Source organism: Haliotis cracherodii, unplaced genomic scaffold (genome assembly GCF_022045235.1).
Source record: "Haliotis cracherodii isolate W230 unplaced genomic scaffold, xgHalCrac1.p SCAF_22, whole genome shotgun sequence".
In the NCBI taxonomy this organism is placed as follows: Eukaryota; Metazoa; Mollusca; class Gastropoda; order Lepetellida; family Haliotidae; genus Haliotis; species Haliotis cracherodii.
In genome coordinates, this window is record NW_027266278.1 from 9,578,854 (window position 1) to 9,594,753 (window position 15,900).

General features: G+C 40.0%; 1 protein-coding gene across 2 annotated transcripts in view; it reads right to left on the reverse strand.

Moving 5' to 3' along the window:
• The window catches only part of LOC139471157 (uncharacterized), a 63,501-nt gene extending 50,871 nt beyond the window's left edge, over positions 1–12,630 (reverse strand). Inside the window, exon 1 of one of the 2 annotated variants that reach the window (XM_071253424.1) lies at positions 12,561–12,630. The gene's annotated coding sequence lies outside the window, so the exon portion shown is untranslated. Of the gene's footprint in view, positions 1–12,183; positions 12,251–12,560 lie in introns of those variants that run through there. The other variant, XM_071253425.1, reaches the window with a different exon arrangement.
• Positions 12,631–15,900: the final 3,270 nt, after the last annotated feature.

The following is a 15,900-nucleotide window of genomic DNA, read 5'->3' on the forward strand; positions in this document are numbered from 1 at the left end:
GTCTTTTCCATCCATGTCTCAAACCAAACCTAGATATCTAAATATTATACAAATTACCCGTGAAGATCCGGGGTGGAATAGGTCTTCACCAACCCATGCTCACCGTAAAAGGCGACTATGCTTAACGTAAATGGCAACTAACGGGATTGGGTGCGCAGGCCCGCTGACTTGGTTGAAGCATGTCATCGATCCCAATTGCGTGGATCGATGCTCATGATATCAATCATTGGATTGTCTGGTCGAGACACGATTATTTACAGACCGCCGTCATATAACTGGAATATTGCTGAGTGGGTCGTAAACCAACCAACCAACTATACAAATAGTGGTGTAATGATAAAGCAATACAGTATTGTATCCTGATACACACCTTCCTGAGGCAAGAGAGTTAACTGAATATAAAACTCCAGTTTCCACCCTTGCCGAACTAGGCTGGGATTATGGAGTTACATTTTGGCTGGACTAACGAGTTTATGCATAGTCCAATCAAAATCGCTCACCGAAATTGAAATCTGGTTCGTAAACTGTCATGCAGAGTTCAGTCGATTGCAGGATTTGTAAAACATGTGCATCGCCAACTTGTTGTCAACAGATATTTTTCCAAATCTTTCCATGTTTTTAATCAAGGTGCTCACGTGATTTGATGTACTTCACGAAGTAAGAACTGTCTATCACAAAATAGATTTTGATGGTCGATCAGATTGTCCTGACTGGGCGCCACCATTTTGTTTGAAGCAAATGCATGTGATACGAGAGGTGGAATCAGATTAGTCCATATGTGAGAGGCACAGAATGGACATAACTCGTAATAGCCACTGGAAGCGCTACCATCGAGCCCAGTAATTCCAGCCTAGTTCGGCAAGGGTGGAAAATAGACTTGTAAAGTCAGTTAAAGCTCTTGCCTCAGGAAGATGCCTGATACAAGGCCCACAATACAACACATCAATTTACAACCCCTGACCTGATACATATGATACAATTCATTACAAATAATATTTGTGTAAAAAACATGTAAATAAAAACAGAAACTGTTCAGCAACAAGCTAACGCATATTTTTTAGAATTTGCCGGTTGGCCAAAGATAGCATAACATTGACAATGCCTTACAATATCACATATTAGATCTCTGAAATTTAAAAACAAATGATGCAGGATAGTGATTCACTTCCAAAAAGAAAGATCATCAACTTGAAATAAAAGAAAACGAAAGGATAGGAATGATATCACACCCCTAGTATCGTGATACGTATTGTATTGCGACCCACCATATCATTAGCAGCAAACCTCAAGGACCCCAGCATGTAGACATGGTAAGGGACAGTCAGTACTATTCTGAACAAAAGACATTGATCATCATGATACATTTTTGGGAATATTTTTGAGAACCTTGATTAAAAACATGAAAAGATTTGGGAAATACCTGTTGATGCAAAGTTGGCGGTACATATGCTTTGCAAATCCCTCAATCAACCGAAATATGCACAGCAATTTACTAACCAGAAGTCAGTTTCCTTTACGCGATTATGCTTCGACAATGCAAGACTCGTTAGTCCAGCCAAAATATATCTCCATAATGCCAACCTAGTTCAAGGGTGGAAACTGGACTTATATGTATTGGCGAAAACACGCAAGGGAAAAACCAAGGGAGCGAAGCCCCCGCGGTTTTTCCCGACCCCCAGGGCATGCTCTGTCTACCCAAACCGAGGGAAAGTGTTTTTTCCATACTTATAAACCGAAAAAATAAACTTAGAAAAACATTTATCAACATTTTTATGTTTCGAACATACTTTCCATGAACCTTAGGAAACGCTCGTAAAATATCTGTTGCTGGCGTACGGATCTTGAAAAGGACATTCTAAAAACCAGTGTGGTACACTCACTGGGCTACAGATATGAAGGTTGCGAGTTTGATCCTCGGGAATATAAAGAAAACATTTGTCATTTGATTTTACATTTCATTACATGTTACAATCTGAACCGAAGTTATATTAATAAAATACACACAACATTATATAAAATCCCTGGGTTATTATAGCAAATATGAAATTTGAATACGCAGATAGAATTACTGATACACAATGATTTTAAAATGCATGGGTAAAATACCCACAACACCAAAAGCTTATCTGGAGCTCTGTTAATAGCGATCCCAATGAATAGGTTTATAAAGTCAAGTTTAACTCCCTTGCCTTGGGGAGTTGGTATATATGTTTCAGGATGCAAGGTTTGTAATTCCAAACAAGTCAGTTAACGCAGAAAAGAGAATAGCATGAAATACCGGGGACCTCGCCCTAGAATGCCAAAGGGAAAAGAGAATAGCATGCAATACTGGGGACCTCGCCCTAGAATGCCGAAGGGGGGAAAGAGAATAGCATGCAATACTGGGGACCTCGCCTCTGAATGCCAAAGGGAAAAGAGAATAGCATGCAATACTGGGGACCTCGCCCCAGAATGCCCAGCGGGAAAGAGAATAGCATGCAATACTGGGGACCTCGCCTCGGAATGCCAAAGGGAAAATAGAATAGCATGCAATACTGGGGACCTCGCCCCGGAATGCCAAAGGGAAAGAGAAAAGCATGCAATACTGGGGACCTCGCCCTAGAATGCCAAAGGGGGAAAAGAGAATAGCATGCAATACTGGGGACCTCGCCCTAGAATGCCAAAGGGGGAAAAGAGAATAGCATGCAATACTGGGGACTTCACCCCGGAATGTCAAAGGGAAAAGAGAATAGCATGCAATACTGGGAACCTCACCCCAGAATGCCAAAGGGAAAAGAGAATAGCATGCAATACTGGGAACCTCGCCCTAGAATGCCAAAGGGAAAAGAGAATAGCATGCAATACCGGGGACCTTGCTCCAGAATGCCAAAGGGGAAAGAGAATAGCATGCAATACTGGGGACCTCACCCTAGAATGTCAAAGGGGAAAAGAGAATAGCATGCAATACTGGGGACCTTGCTCCAGAATGCCAAAGGGGAAATGAGAATAGCATGCAATACCGGGGACCTTGCTCCAGAATGCCAAAGGGGAAAGAGAATAGCATGCAATACCGGGGACCTTGCTCCAGAATGCCAAAGGGGAAAGAGAATAGCATGCAATACTGGGGACCTCGCCCTGGAATGCCAAAGGGAAATGAGAATAGCATGCAATACTGGGGACCTTGCTCCAGAATGCCAAAGGAGAAATGAGAATAGCATGCAATACTGGGGACCTTGCTCCAGAATGCCAAAGGGGAAAGAGAATAGCATGCAATACCGGGGACCTTGCTCCAGAATGCCAAAGGGGAAAGAGAATAGCATGCAATACTGGGGACCTCGCCCTAGAATGTCAAAGGGGAAAGAGAATAGCATGCAATACTGGGGACCTCGCCCCAGAATGCCAAAGAGAAGAGAAAAGCCTACTGAAGACTTACTCTATCCCGAATCCAAATTAAGAGAAAAGTATGTCGCATGGAGGACCTCCCTCCCCACAGCCCCAACTCAAACCCCTACAGGAGGCCGGAGAGACTAGTACCAGCATCACTTCGACTCCAAGCAGCGTGGGCCATGATCCATAGTTACAACAAAGTTGTCACCTCACCAGAATTGAAATCTGACTTCCAGTTCCCCACTGATATCGCTCTGTATCACAGCAGTCACAATGGCTGAAAGGGGAATGATTTGAACCCATTTTAAAAGCTAGGTATTGATATTGTTATTGAAATGCTTGACAATACTAGAGCAAGTGCTATTGCGGTCTACTGAAGCTTCCCATCGACTCGGTCAGCCACTGATCGACACAGAAGTGGAAAGGGGATTATTTTTTCTTGAAGCTTTCATCTGTGTGCAGACAAGAACAAGATAGATGGGGAATGGATTTCCTTAGCCTTCCTAAAATCTTGAAACTTGGTTTCTAAGAATGAATATAGCAGGGGTAAAAAAAATAAAAATTCACTGTTCAATAATTGTCATAAGTCGTCCATAAGTTTATTCAATGAATTTTTGTTAAACTATAATATATGCACTGTTTAAAGTGTTTTCATTTAAAAAAACAAATTAATCGAAAACCCCTGCGTAAGCAGTTTCGAAAATAGGCATGAAAGTTGTCATAGCCCTAATGTTTATAGTTTAAGTGAATGAGTGAGTAGTGTTTTAGCATTATTCCAGCCATATCAAGACGGGGGACACCAGAAATAGGCTTCACACATTGTACCAAGGTCTTTGGTGTGACGAGCGAACCCTTTAAACACTTGGCTACCCGACCACCCCAAATAGTTAAAGACTGAGGGAGTTCCTTGATTCAAATATTGATTCAAATAGTATAGGAGTAAACATCAAGAATATTAATTTTCAACACTTAAAGGGACAATTTAATGTATTTAACTTCAGTCAGAAGCCATAAAATATCATTAGTACAGTATAGGGCTGGGATGGGTAACTCGGGTACTTGGGTAGGTAGGGTACTGAGTAGGACCCGGGGACCCACAGGACTACCAGCCCCGTGATTATAGGGCTGGGATGGGTAACTCGGGTACTTGGGTCGGTAGGGTACTGAGTAGGACCCGGGGACCCACAGGACTACCAGCCCCGTGGTTATAGGGCGGGGATGGGTAACTCGGGTACTTGGGTCGGGTGGGTACCGAGTAGGACCTGTGGTTAGTCATGTGATATATTGTTTAAAGACAAGAATTATCTTAACCTCTATGGTTACACTTCAAGTCACTAATGTTCACAGTTCTTTCTGCCTATGCACCCATTCCTTCTGACTGATGTTTAAATAAAGATAAAACTTCAGTGAAATTATGTGTGTGTGTGTGTGTGTGTGTGTGTGTGTGTGTGTGTGTGTGTGTGTGTGTGTGTGTGTATATGCATTCGTGATTGTGCGTGTGCAGAATTTCAAACAAAACAAATCGTCTGGCTGCCATCAGGACCCACAGACTTTAGAAGCTGCAGGCCCTGACCAAACTTTTCAGGCCCTTATCTAAAAACAGTGCAGCTTTTTGTGACACATAAATTTACTGCAGGCCATGAGCATCATCACAAATTTGAAACTGAGGCTTGACGTACACATGGGCCTACGGTCAGGTGCAAGGATCGTCGCAAATATGAAACTGAGGCCTGATGTACACATAGGCTACGGTCAGGTGCGAGGATCGTCACAAATTTGAAACTGATGCTTGACGTACACATTGGCCTACGGTCAGGTGCGACGATCGTCACAAATATGAAACTAAGGCCTGACGTACACATCGGCCTACGGTCAGGTGCGAGGATCGTCACAAATATGAAACTGAGGCTTGATGTACACATCGGCCTACGGTCAGGTGCGAGGATTGTCACAAATTTGAAACTGATGCTTGACGTACACATTGGCCTACGGTCAGGTGCGACGATCGTCACAAATATGAAACTAAGGCCTGACGTACACATCGGCCTACGGTCAGGTGAGAGGATCGTCACAAATATGAAACTGAGGCCTGACGTACACATGGGCCCACGGTCAGGTGCGAGGATCGTCACAAATATGAAACTGAGGCCTGACGTACACATTGGCCCACGGTCAGGTGCGAGGATCGTCACAAATATGAAACTGAGGCATGACGTACACATTGGCCTACGGTCAGGTGCGAGGATCGTCACAAATTTGAAACTGAGGCCTGATGTACACATGGGCCCACGGTCAGGTGCGAGGATCGTCACAAATATGAAACTGAGGCCTGACGTACACATTGGCCTACGGTCAGGTGCGAGGATCGTCACAAATATGAAACTGAGGCCTGATGTACACATAGGCTAAGGTCAGGTGCGAGGATCGTCACAAATATGAAACTGAGGCCTGATGTACACATAGGCTACGGTCAGGTGCGAGGATCGTCACAAATTTGAAACTGAGGCATGACGTACACATGGTGCTTATTTCAAACACAGGTGGTGGTATATCGGGCCTCACTTTCATGTCCATGTAACTTCATGTTCCACTGCCGTTTTAGGCACAAATCATGCCTGGCATAGATACAGGCTTGTGCTATGTGAAGTGTAACTCTAGGAGAAGCACATGCTTTAGCCAACCTTTACAGAGACAGTCAAGGCTGAACAACCGGTGTTTGTATAGTGGGTTTAAAGGTACAAGCATTGAATATAATATATATTCAGACACACGCTTAAACGGAATATTTGATGTCTGTGTAGTGATTATTTCATTCCACTGGCAGTTAATGTATCATATTAACATGCCTTGTGAACAAAATGATCAAAATGGCAGCTCGGATCATCATGAGTCAAGCCTTGTGAAATGATCAAAATGGCAGTTGCTTCACCTCTTGATACAAGCCTCTAAAAAACTGCATCATCAAAATGGCAGCAAGCTGTGCATCTTGACCAAAGCCTAGCAAAACTGGATTTTAAAAATAGCAATTGTTCACCTGCATCCAAGCCTAGTAAAACTGAATTTTAAAAATAGCAATTGTTCATCTGGGGCCAAGCCTCGTAAAACTGAATTTTAAAAATAGCAATTGTTCACCTGAATCCAAGCCTAGCAAAACTGAATCTTAAATATAGCAATTGTTTATCTGGGGCCAAGCCTCGTAAAACTGAATTTTAAAAATCAGCAATTGTTCACCTGGATCCAAGCCTAGAAAAACTGAATTTTAATAATAGCAATTGTTGATCTGGATCCAAGCCTAGTAAAACTGAATTTTAATAATAGCAACTGTCCAAGCCTCGTAAAACTGAATTTTAAAAATAGCAATTGTTCATCTGGGTCCAAGCCTAGTAAAACTGAATTTTAAAAATAGCAATTGTTCATCTGGATCCAAGCCTAGCAAAACTGAATGTTAATAATAGCAATTGTCCAAGCCTCCTAAAACTGAATTTTAAAAATAGCAATTGTTCATCTGGGTCCAAGCCTCGTAAACTGAATCTTGATAATAGCAATTGCTCCCCTGGATACAAGCTTCGAAAAACTGAATTTTAAAAATAGCAATTGTTCACCTGGATCGAAGACTAGTAACACTGAACTATTGAACAGGCAACTGTGAATCATGACCTAAGCCTTTCAATTTCACGAATTCTAACACAGGACAGAAACGAACAATCCCCTGTTCTGGTATTCTTCAGGCGAGAATGAATTATGTCCCTTTACATTTTTGGGGGGTTGATGCATGTCATCAATCCCAATTGCATGGATCGATGCTCATGATGTCAATCACTGTATTGTCTGGTCCAGACTCAATTATTTACAGGCCGCCGTCATATAGCTGGAATATTGCTGTGTGCGGCTTTAAATAACAAATACACAAAGCATACACTAATCCCAGGCATGGAACACTTGTCACTAGCCTGTTTGATAGCATAAGTTGCTTTTGCTAATGTTATTAGCATCCCGAGTGCCAATCTCATCAAAATCAGATCTTAGTTTTCGCTACCGCTAAACAAAGATCTGAGGACATTCCATAACAGATCACGTCAGAATGACCTTTCGCGAACTTTAACCGACCAATGAAATGACTGACAAAAAATCGACATTAGCCAATCACAAGGCAGCTTTCTCGAGCTTTATGACACAAGTTTCAAACTGGTGACGACGCTTCGAAACATATTTTGATGTATTCTCGATTAAAAAATTTAAAACTGATAAACAGAACATTCTGGAATGGCTTATAGACGGCCCAGATTGTATGGATATAATCATAAAACCTGTAACTGTCACTGGAATACCCTCTGTTCAATGTTTTCGGGGTTGCATGATTAGAAAACACATTCCATCCATCACTTTCATGATCTGGTAAGCGACTCTGATTGGTTAGAGTGAGTGAGTGAGTGAGTGAGTGAGTGAGTGAGTGAGTGAGTGAGTGAGTGAGGTTTTACGCCGATTTTAGCAATATTCCAGCAATATTACGGCGGGGGACACCAGAAATGAGCTTCACACATTGTACCCATGTCGGGAATCGAACCCGGGTCTTCGGCTTGATGAGCTAACGCTTTAACCACTAGGCTACCCGACCGCCCCTGATTGGTTGGATGAAAGGTCGTTCTGACATGACACGTAATGGCAGCAAGAACTAAGATCTGATTTTAATGAGATTGCCCGAGTCAAATTTCACACTTTATCTGGGTTGAGTCTGGTTAAGTTGTATTTTGATTAACAATGCATGTGTCTATATTTATGGATTTAAGGAATTGTGTGGAGGGATTTATCTAGACCTGCTCAGAGGCCAATATTCGACCCCAAATCTGCAGCAGGTGTCGTTAAAAATTCCCAAATTGACATTAAAACGTCCAATTTCATGTTAATACAAAATGTATAGGAACTAATAACTACTTAGAGATAGCTTGCATTTCACTGATAACAAAATCAATAAACAGGAGGAGGTTTTAATGCTTAATTTTATATTATTGCACTGAACATGTTGAATACAATCTCAAATACAAAGTTAAAAACCTTTGAATTTAGGAAAAGGCCTTTAGAAATATCCCAATTCTGACAAAATAACAATTACTTTCAAAAATTATCTTAACAATGAACAAGAATAAATTAGATAATAATTTTCCCCATAATTGAGGCTTTTAATTGATCTCAGAACAACCTACTACATGTACGGCAATCAAAACATCATTGATTATTATCTACCATAGGTAGATCAATACCTAATATCATATCATATGTAGTTTACCATAAACAAAAGTGAGTGTCCAATATTTAAATAAATATTTTTGGAAAAAAAAACAGTCGCAAGTCAATCTTCCTTTCCCAACCAACATCAAGATAGCTGCAAAATGATCAAGCTCAAATGGGTACATCTGTGTTTAATATGACGCAGAAAGGTGCATCCATTTGACAAATGTATAGAACAGATTCTGAAATAAAAGATACTGCGTCCCGAGGGACACAATATTATTCATTGTACCAAACACTCTTGACAAAAACTACAGAGTTCCTGTAATAAAGGGGCTGTCAGGTAGCCTAGTGGTTAAAACAGAATTTTCCGCATGCTCATTGTCCATATTAATCTTAATATATGTGGGGCGGTTGGGTAGCCTAGTGGTTAAAGCGGTCGCTCGTCACGCACAGGACCTGGGTTCGATTCCCGACATGGGTACAATGTGTGAAGCCCATTTCTGGTGTCCCCCGCCGTGATATTGCTGGAATATTGCTAAAATCGGCTTAAAACCATACTCACTCACTCACTCCTGTAATTAAAGTAATTATCAAATCTTACAGTACAGAACACTACATCATTTCATTACTTTACAGGACCTTCATAAGTCCTGTTAGGACCCTTGAAATTAGTAATTGGGGGTCTTCTGAACCGCTAGTCTCGTAGGTCAAGGGAAAACCCTGGTTCACTGGTAAACAAATTGGTAAACAAATCTATACAGCCTGCCCCATGCAATTATCAACCATGACATCAACATGACGGAAATAGTTATACAAGAGGAAGTATGAACTCAATGAGGAAACTTCTCCCTTTCATAAATTATTGGACGCAGCCTTTATTATCATAACTTTGAAACAAAGTCCCTCACAGCACAATGAAAACCAATATAAGCTCAAATAATGATATGGCCTCACTGCAGGGATGTCATCGTAATTTGTATTATTGAGTGAGTGAGTGAGTGAGTATAGTTTTACACGGGTTTTAGCAATATTCTAGCAATATCACGGCGGGGGACACTAGAAATGGGCTTCACACATTGTACCCATGTCGGGAATCGAACGCGGCTCTTCGGCCTGACGAGCGAACGCTTTAACCACTGGGCTACCCGACCGCCCCTTGTATTATTGAAGTATCAGCAACTTTTAATGATGATACTGTATCGATACACACTTATGAATATTGATACAAAATTACTAAATACTGACAACTCACTGCCACAGATACATGTACATATATTAAGTGAGTGAGTATGGTTTTACGCCGCCTTTAGCAATATTCTAGCAATATCACGGCGGGGGACACCAGAAATGGGCTTCACACATTGTTCTCATGTCGGAATAGAACCCGGGTCCTGTGCGTGACGAGCGACCACTTTAACCACTAGGCTACCCAACCGCCCCACATATATTAAGATTAATATGGACAATGAGCATGCGGAAAATTCAGTTTTATACATGGGTTCATATTTAGCAATAAATTGATTAACTGCGGGTCAATATAGGTAGTTTTTATCCATAAAAACCGGGTGGCCCAGTCGTCTAAGGCGCAGCAATTCGCTGTGCAGAGTTGCATCCCTTGGGCACACCAGAAATCTATGCTTGTGGGTTCGAATCCCAGTTCGCCCCGATTTTGTTTCTAGGTTTGTCAGCACCATACCCATGCTCATGGGTTTCACCGAAGTGGTAAACGTCTGAGACCTGCATCACTTGGGCTTTCCTCCCACATTAAGCTGACACAACGCGATATAACTGTAATACTCTCTCACTCATACACACAAACAATAGTTTCAAGTCGATATAACTATACTAAAATTTTCAATCAATGACCCATATTATAATGTGATTTATTGTTTAATAAGCCATTTAGAATTTGATCATCTCAACAAGGTCACGAATGTGAAATAAGCCTGCTTTGTCAAAGAATATGTAAACTAATTGTATTTATCTTGTTGATGGTATGAACATAGGTTTCTTCTCTTACAAAAAACTTGAAAAAGAAGTGTTTCAAAATATTGTTTCATCACATCTATCTTAAAAACAATCCTTCTGTTGTGACAGAATACTTCTTCTTCCTTTATGCCCTTGTTCATATACTATGTACGCATTCAGAACAAAACATGTTTGACAAAAAACATGACAAAGATCCTGCCTACTCGCCCCATAAGAAGATATTAGATTACAAAATATCCTACTTCCATAGATTTGCTATACAGATATGTACGTAAACATGCTATTGCCATAGCAACAGTCTACATTAATAAGTATCACCAACAATGGAACCTCATTAATCCAGACACTGTTATATCCGCACAGCTACCGTCTGGATCATATCAATGGCAAAGTCTATATACAACCAGAGACAAATATCTGCATCTATGATTTGTTAAACTGGAGATCTTTTAAGCGTGGACGTTAAACAAGGAAACGGTACCGTATGGACTAACAAGGTTTCACTGTAAGAGATAAGATTTCAAGAGAAATATATTATTAGTTCTGAAATGTTCTGATAACGCCTTTATTCACAATCCGAAACATTTCTACAGAAAAAGGGAGGGCATTTGTATCAATAAACAAACTGAACAGGCTTAATAGGACTTTTAATAAAATGACTAATTTAAATTGTTTATCGGATGAGCAAATTAACATTGAAATATGCTTCTATCTCTTGTTCACCAACCATTCATAAACTTTGAAATTCTGATATATCATATGAAAAAATATTCCCCAGCTAAACGTCAACATAATGACTTTGAAGCTATTTCGGAACATATATGTCGGAAGCACACTAAAAGTTTATGAAATTGAAAGCATCTGTCCCATTCAATCCCAGTAATGTTTAAAATGCAGCGACACAAATACACGCCATGCATGTTGATAATAATCCATTTAAACATGCATCTGGGACTCAAGGAAGAAGAGTGGGCCCATCTGATATGCTGTCCTTTGTTTGACTTGTAAAAAAACCATCTGAGGACAAGCCTTTTCTATGATAAAGAATACTATGAGTATATGGGGACTACATGTAGGATTTTGGGATCATGAAGATGTAAACATAGAAGTATTACCTAAATATATTTACAAGTTTAGAGAAAACAAAAGAAACTCATTCATCGCGAATTCGAGAATAGCCTCCCCAACTGACATGAAGCGAGTTCACACAAGTGGAGTTATGAACTGATAAACACAAATCGAAGTCGCACCGAAAACGCCAGCTGTTTTTAATTCGCAGATAATGTCGGCTAACCCACAGCCGAAACTGACAATTGGTTTGGCTTCTGAAAGTCCCTAGTCAACTATCGTGCGTCTAACATTACCAAATTTCCATAGATGTATCGAGAAATACCGCATCGAACACAATGACCCTCTCATAAGTCCAAATCGCTCGTGTGGCAGCCATGTTGGATTGCCATCAGAGGTAGCTCAAATGAAATAGCGAACATTTTCTTACAAAAGAAACAAGAATGGGGCATATGTGAGCCAAAGAACCAATCGGTTGGCGACTTGGATGTTAAATACATCAAAAGAACTCAATTAGTTATCAAAACCCACCGTAATTAAGTTTCAGTCGGTTAATATGTCTGTAGTGACCATCTTAACTGTGATGCAGCGATCCCTCTCTGCAGTATCTACATACATTGGGAACGGACTGGGAGCTAACGAAAATATCGTTTCGCCTTAATAAAAATGATACACTAAATGTCACAACTATTTTGCAACCGACATATAATATTAATTATATAAATGTCCACATATATTAATTCTACACCCAATGGATGATAATACTAAAATCGTATTACCCATTAGGCTGGGTCCTTATAGAGCAAGTAAAATATTTCCTCCAAACTTATTCCTACCATCAGTTTCATTAAGATATATTTGTGTCATAAAAAATAAAATAGCTACACCTATTTTCATATCTATCATACCCGTTGTAAACTCTAGGTTTCCAACTTTCCGTGTTGTCAATGACTTTGAGGGAGTATATTCGTCTCTCACTTCTAGCATTCTTTATTTGCGCGAGCTCATGTTTAATTGGACTCTTCTCATAGTGGGTAATGAGAATCGACACATTTTGTGTAAAGGCCAAATTTTGTACCTAAACACAAGATTTCCTTATTTTCAACTGTGTGAGATAAAACCGTATGTACACCTGGCAACACAGCAGCGTAATATTTATAAACACTGTCAAAAAGACAACATGTTAGTATTGACCGACAGCCGGCTTACTACCTAAACGCCCCTATTGTTGGAATGGACTGATCCGTATAGTGATTACACATGGAGGTGTTGGTATTGTTTGTAAGACTATAAATGAAGTGTAATGTGGATTATATTACAAGACGATGTTGTAGTTCATATAACAGTAATATGCTGTCTGACTAGCATTTATTAGTTTAACGACAGAAAATATTTACAAGGCCCCTTAGTTTCCATGACCCCTTGAGCTGACCCCATTGTTAGGTGTACAGCACGTAGGCGCTTGTAATCTCGATGTTGCTAACAGATAGTATAAGAATATATACTCCAACAAATTCATCATATTAAACAATTCTTTAGCCAAATAATGCTTTTAAGACAACCTCAAATCGTCACAATGAAAAAAGGCGGAAATTGTTATAAAACATCCTTGTGTATATATTTGCAAAAAATATTGCAATACGTCCCAAATGATGTGAGCAACCCATTTGCTAATCTCAGTCTTCTCATCACATTATAAAGTCATATGCGAGGAGATTTACTTTAATGATTATGTATAGCTGTCGTAACGGGCCAGTATCTAAATTCCCAGCTAGTGCAGATATTTATAGGCCAAAGCATGCTGAACAATAATACTCCGACCCTGCATAATGTTATACCAAACGCTACACTACTCTCATATAGTTCCATACTATCACCAACACTCCCCAAACATGCGATATATTTAGCTGGAAGAGTCTTGTGGACAGTTGCAGAATCGCACGTTAAGTATCCTACATTGGTGTGTTTCTCCAATATGGCGGACAGGGTTTACTGATGTGACGAACGAATGGGAAGCGCACTGCAGTCAATGATGTTTGGGAGAATCGCTTCTCAGTTTACGCTGTAATAGATACAATGTCTTATCGTTTATTAGAGTCATCGAAGTAGTCAAGAAAAGTATATGATATATTTATGAAAGCGCTGCAGCCTTGCTGAATTCTTTTATACACAGTGACATTCTTTTGATGATATCTAAACAGTAGAGGTGTGCTAGCTATATCGGGGACGTATTTGGTAATTATGCATGCATACTGTAGCATAAGGTCATTACAGTGTGTTAACAGTCACAGTATTCACAAATAGACAGCGAATAAAACGATTTCGAGGGAATATACATCAGGTCTTGTATAGATTCGTGTTTAAAGCATTGAAGGAACAGAGAGGTCTTAAATCGGTGCAGACAATTCGGTCAATAATTTCTCCCGACTGGGCCGCGGCCATGCGAGGAACAGCTAAAAGCAAGCTACAGTCTGGGTTTTGAAATGTTCAGCATGACAAATGTGTTGTTCTACTAAAACACATCTGAAATCATTCAACTGTCCTTAAATAAACTTTGTTCTCAAGTTCATCTTCTCTCGTTAGCGGCGCCATTGCGACAACACGTTCTTGCATGTACGCCAGTCGCCTCGCAGCACGCGGCACGTGCTCTCGTGGTGTTAGATATTAATACATACAGACACGTTTAAGTCCGTATGGGTGAAATGGAGAATTATACCTTAACCTTTCCTATGGAACTGGTGATTAAATGCATTACGTAATCTGTAGTCAATGACGCAAACCGAAGTCAATTTGGTCTTGACATCCAGCCGTATGAATTAATGTTTTCATGCAATCATCAACTTTGTATCAGCGTCCAATGATTGATATACTTTACATACCATGTCAGTGTTTAGAGGTGAGATATATATCATTAGGGAAGCGACATATGGCAGATAATTCTGACGATGCACCATTAGCATATATTTTATACGTATTATATACATCCATACGTTTAAACCTATATACCTGTCTTATTGACCACAGATATATATGACTATCTGTTTAATTCCATTCAAATTTACAACCTTCCGAAAATGAAACGAAATCCAGATTTATTATGATAATCAATAAATCCATCTACGAATAAATATGACGTCACAGGTATATCACATCTCTTAAATCCGCATTCTCTGCGACCTTTTCTCTTGTGTTTATCCTTGAGCATAAACACTCTTTTTATTTCCAGGGAACAATGAAAGCCATAAGCCAACTATGCAATATTTGCATCATTTTGAAAATCCATTACATGTGCAAGATGTTTTTGTCAGAAACGATTTTCAAGGTGTTCAGTTGCCTCGTCCACTATGTCGCTTCACGTAGGCTAGTTTTAGAAAATATCCACTCAATACCATGCAGTTAGCCAAGCTATCCTCAAACATCACGTAATATTTTGTGATTTCTCCTCACCCATTCGTGCAGTGTCAGAAAGCGTGACGGGTCACGTGTCTTAGAGACACGCATGGATGACGTCAGAGAGAGAGAGAGAGTACAAGTTTGATCAGTGCAATGCCTTTGGCACTCTCGTGTCGGCAGTTGATCAATATTATAGGTACATTATTGTAACAAATGAGAACAATCTTTATTTATATGCAGCAGATATACAAAAGGGTAATTCGTTGTTCTAAAAGATAATTCAAAAGTCTAAATCGTAGTAGGAGTGAGTTAATATTTAACGTCACATCGGCAATATTTCAGCCATATATCGTGACGAGTTTAATCGTAGATCTCATTGTCTCTTATAATGCCAAACTACAACAAATTACCCAAAAATGCATGGATAATTTTTTACATTGTCAATACTTAATTGGGTTGTATATATATGCACTACCTTTGTTGTTTAACGCCGGAGTCAATAATTAAGTCCGGGTCAGACAAACATGTGGTTGATATTATGAACAACGATCTACGCCGATAATACCCAATTAAGGAAGTCACCGAGCCTAACCACCCGATACACTGTGTCGCCGCGTAAGACAAGTATATAGGTCGCTGGGAACCTGTTCATAACCCAGATACCCCACGGGCGTTTGTTTACCTGCTGGGGTATAAATTATATACCTGTAATTAAGGAATGTGTGTTCTAGGAATTTAGAAATAATTTCATAACGATAATAAAACAATGTTTTGTTTGTTGCTCAACGCCGCACTCAACAATATCTCAGCTGCATGACAGCGGTCTGTAAATAATCGAGTCTGGACCAGACAATC